Below are 5,202 nucleotides of genomic sequence, written 5' to 3' on the forward strand. Positions count from 1 at the left end.
ATATATATATATATATATATATATATATAATATATAAATATATACTAGCAGAGGTACCCGGCGCTGCTCGGGAATTAAATAGTCTATATATATATATATATACGCGCGCGTACACACATACACAGATAAATAGATAAATTGATAGATAGATAGATTGTGTAACTGAAGCAAGAAATTAAGCTCTACCTTCCTCCCCTGATGTTGAGCATGAATGTAGATTCTCTGATACATGGGTCACAGAAATCCAACATAAAGAAAACCAAAGAGGACTAGCTCATGCGAATGCTGAATGCCCAGAAATACATTCGTCTTGTTTGTTCTGGTATTGCATTCTTGAACGTCAATTTAAGATCGATGATACTTTTAGTTTGTGAACCACAACTACAAATGTTCTATCTGACATATGCTTATGTCAGAACGTAAGAAAATAAGAAAGCGAATGGGCGAGTCAGATAGAGAATATAAGTGTGTTTTTAAAACTTTGACAGTCGAGTTTGTTGACCTCTTTTGTATTGGCTTTTTTCGCAAATCTGATATTAGTGGGAAATATTCTAAAGAGAAAATGTCTAAGTTAGAGATATTGATCGTTACTTTAATAGATGTCGCCATCTTCGTGAATGTTATTTAAGTGTTTGCAACAAAAGTCAAGTGGTTCTTTTACAAAGTGTACATAAATGAGACACAATAACAAACCATCCCTTTTTAGAATTCTCCAGTAATAGGATTATTTACTTCGTGCACACCATACCCACTGGTAAAAATTATATCTTCCTTAACCACAAATAAATATGATTACAGAATAATCTCCTTTTAAGGATGTTTATTTCTTTCGTTGGTCTATAACAAGTCAACAATAAAGGTCTTAATAGAAATAACTACATGAGATTAGTTTACTACCAAATCGGACAAAAAAAGTAAATAAAGCAAACTATAGACATGTAATTGTATAACGACCGCTCGAACTTGCATAACAATTTTTGCATAAACAACATTAGTGCGATACGAACCTCCATTAATGTAGTAATTATATAGACATTAGTTTTCTGTCCGACACGGCTGACTGTGTAAAACAGTAATATCCAAACACATTGTTCATATAGATTAGATGAAAAAAAGAAAGACAAATATTTACAAATATTTAAAAGAAAAATGAAGATATTTTCTTTTTGTAAACAAATCGCGTTTGCATTTTTATGCACAATAAGGAAATTGAACATCTTGTAATATAGAGAAGCTCATTATTAAAGATTTTAGATGGAGAGTGTTTACAATAACAATATAGTTTATCAAATATTTTATTTTGTTTTGGTATTGTCTGGTGGAAGAGGTTGGGTTTGACATCCTTATGAGGCGGAGGCCCCCTCCTTGTTGGGATGTCAATTCAATAAAAATGTTTTATGTTGGACAGGCGTGTATAAGTTTTTAATCTAACTTTGTAATTTACGCCTTCTGTAATATACTCATGTTTCCAATTTTCGACGTTGCTGAAATTGTGATAGGGGAACATTAAACCATTATTATTTCTTTAAGTAAACGAAATAATTAAGTGATTACCTAGAAACCAAAAAAAAGATTTAAAAAATTTCATTTGCACACGTAATACAGTTTTGGTTTTTTGTTAAGAAAAATATCCTCTTCGCGAATTCTTCAATTAATTTCTTTGCTTATATTAGTTAGCGTCAAATATTCTCTCCATTATCATGAAAACTATCCACGCCTCCGTAATCCATATCTTTTAATTGCCTTGCGACTCCTTTGTAATAACAAAAGATTAATTACTAGAAAAATTGGACTTACACCATTCGTCTTTCATTTTCTCATAGCCTAATGTTACCCTACAATTTAAAAAAAAATTCCACTCATATGCTGAACTCACAAATAATCTCTTTTTCTGAGGTTATGTATATATGTGCGTTCACCATTAGCGTTCGGATGTATGTATGTGTACGCATGAGCCAGTAATATTTCTTACTTTCTTTCTCTCCCACTTTTCACCTGACGATTTAGCATATACATCATAGTCGTGATGATTAAACAACTATCAATTTATTTTATTGTCTATATCATTGGTTCTCGACCGGGGTCTATGTGGTTGTTGGTGAGGGGTGGTAGTGCTTGTGGCCGTTAGTGGTTCATGTGGCCCTTGGGGGTCCATATAAATTTCTGTTGTCAAAATTTATCTGCAATAAATTGGTTATACTTCTACAATGCACAAAATATTTGAACAATTTTGTTTATACAATTTCTAACAATATTAAGTTATAAAAAATATAGGATTTAAAAAGAAAAAATTGAATGGCTATGGAAGTTCACCTAAGTAAAATCGGAATCAAAGGGTTCCATAGGCAAAAAAATGATTGAGAACCACTGGTCTGTATTAAAAACCGTGTTCCTAAATTATTTAAAAAAAATGTGTATAACACTATGACCTGGAAATGGAATGTTTACAACCATCTGTATATCAAAAAATGAATTCATAAATTTCTCCATAAAATGTGTGTAACGGTATATATCAGATATGGAGATTCCTCCACTATCTTTATATCACAGAATTAAGGGTAAACTTATTGGATTATTTCTGAAAACTTTATCCAAAAATCTTGAAAGCGTAGCATATGTTGTGTCTGTATCAAAAGATAGTAGCTTATCTGCTAATCATTGAAAAGTGAAGGAAATTGGAATACGATGATTACTTAATGCACTTAATGTATACACTTTATATACATTATGCATAATTTTATAGTCTTAATACACAACACTCTCCCTCTTTCTCTCTCACTCTTCACCTTACCCTCTTTTTCTTTTATTCTTCACCTTTTCCTTGAAATAATCACGTGAAAGCGTTACAGACGGGCTAAGTAACGGAGGAAAAGAAACAGTTAAGAAAATTACATATTCCACTCATCACCACCTCTCCCACCCTCCTCCATTCTCCAATTTCTCTACCCTTCTCATTCTTTCCCTTCCGCTCCAACTAATCACATGGAAGCGTTACGGTCAGGCTAAGTAAAGGAGTGACAAGCAGAATAATTATAAGATAACAATGTTCACAACTTTCTTCGTAAAATATATCGTGTTTATGGATGTTACCAACGATATAATATGAAGTTGTTCATAAATTATTTTATCACCAAAGCGGAGTTTCTTTTCTTCTTATTCTTTTTTTTTTTTTAGTGTGTTACGGCGAATAACGATCATAAGACATCGAGAAGTGATTCAAGGAAGGCAGAGAAAGTACAGGGAAAAATTGAAAGAAGACAGAAAGAAATAAGAGTTAGGGATAAAGAGAAGAAAATCAGGAATGATATGAAGCATTGCCTCAGGAGGAAAAGAATGAAATTTATGCCAAAATAAGAGCTAGAAGCTGTTGTACGACAAACGACGATGCCGAAGATAATAAGGAAAGAATGAGAATTGTTAAGCATGAAAGAAAGCAAAGTACAAACGTTGATGATCGGCAAGAATATTATGCACTAGCCATAATAATAAGAAAAGCTACAAGAGAAAACATTACCGAAGAAAATAGACAAGACTTCCGAGAAATTAATCAAAGGATTATCATGAAAATGACAAGACATTATCACCGAGTGGAAAGTTGTTTATTGTTGATACAGCACCACAAAACGGGTCTGGGGATTTCCACGGATACTACTTATTTGGTATAGACGAGGTCGAGTGTACTTTAAAATAATACCCTTCAACAACAAACGCATATATACAACTCATTCCCTTTCTTTCTTTCTTTCTTTCTTTCTTTCTTTCTTTCTTTCTTTCTTTCTTTCTTTCTTTCTCTCTCTCTCAGTCTCTCTCTCTTTCTCTCACACACATACACACACTAACACATGCGCATGCGTGTGTGTATTTCTTTATCTTTTGTCGTCGATCAGAAATCCTACTTTCAGGTCCACTATGCAAAATAACCATTGTTTCATTTAATATCGAAATCTTTGTGAATACTTAATTAAAATTATACTACGTGCAAAATGACTGAGAGCAGTTGTCGTCATCGTCATCGTCGACGTTGCTCTTGTTGCTACTGTTTGAAAACAATAGTTGCATTTGAGAGAGTTCGTGCTACAATATCTGCCAGTGGAGGCACGTGGCTTAGTGGTTAGGGTGTTAGACTCATGATCGGAGGAATGTGGTTTCGATTACTAGACCTGGCGGCGCGTGGTGTTCTTCAACAAAGCACTTCATTTCACGTTGCTCGAATCTACTCAGCTGGCAATTTTGGAAGAGTGGCTGAGTCGATTACACTCACCCTAGTACTCAACTGCTATTTATTTTATCGACACACAAAGGATGAAGTCATAGTCAACCTAGGTGTCATTTGAATTCGAAACCTAAAGATGGACCAAATGCCTGGCGTGCTAACGATTCTGTCGGTTCATCACACACACACGTTTTCTTTTCTTATCCTAATCATTTCAATCATTGGACTGTGGCTATGCTGGGGCACTACCCTGTGAGCGTGATACATGAATACATACACGTACACATACATGATTGCCTCGATTTAAATGAATAACAAGAGCACTCAGAGAGCGCAAACCTCCGCCAAGGCAACACCAACAATTAGCCAGAGATGATTTTTGAAATGAGAATATCTGAAATAAACTCGACTGCTTTCACAAACGAGAATACTAAAAATGAACCCGACCGCTCTCAAAAATTAAGTAAAAATACTGTAAAAATAATCCAGAATCCTTGTCCGATACCAGATCGATCACAAAATCTAATCAGTTCGTGCCAGTCACGAGGCTAAACATTCCTGAAAGTTTCATCCGAATCCATCCAGCGGATCTTGAGATATCTTGTCCGCGGACAAACAAACATATTAACGCGACTGGAAACAATACTTCCGCCTTAGCGAAGGCGGAGGTAATGAGACGTGTAGGTCAATGGATTTAAGTGATAAAAGCTTATACAACGCTTCTGTCGTTTTCCTGGTTGCCATAGTTGGTTCCAACGACAGGCATTGCAAGATCACCGGTACTATTTTCGCTGCAAGCTTTATGTCTGAGTATCTTTCACCTATAAGAACTTCGTTCCCCACGTTTTTTTCAAAATAACGGGAGTCTCCTCTGCTCTTGGGAAACCTAAAAGCAAATCTAAATAACAACATATATATATATATACATATACATACACACACATACACCCCCACACGCACACACACACTCACAAGCAACCCCCCCCCCC

At 35.0% G+C, this 5,202-nt stretch overlaps 1 protein-coding gene across 3 annotated transcripts in view; it reads right to left on the bottom strand.

Annotated features, from left to right (window-relative positions):
* Window positions 1-5,202, bottom strand: part of LOC106874350 (uncharacterized) — a 554,238-nt gene that overhangs the window by 359,021 nt on the left and 190,015 nt on the right. The window lies entirely within an intron of this gene.

Source organism: Octopus bimaculoides, chromosome 2, assembly GCF_001194135.2.
Source record: "Octopus bimaculoides isolate UCB-OBI-ISO-001 chromosome 2, ASM119413v2, whole genome shotgun sequence".
Lineage (NCBI taxonomy): Eukaryota > Metazoa > Mollusca > Cephalopoda > Octopoda > Octopodidae > Octopus > Octopus bimaculoides.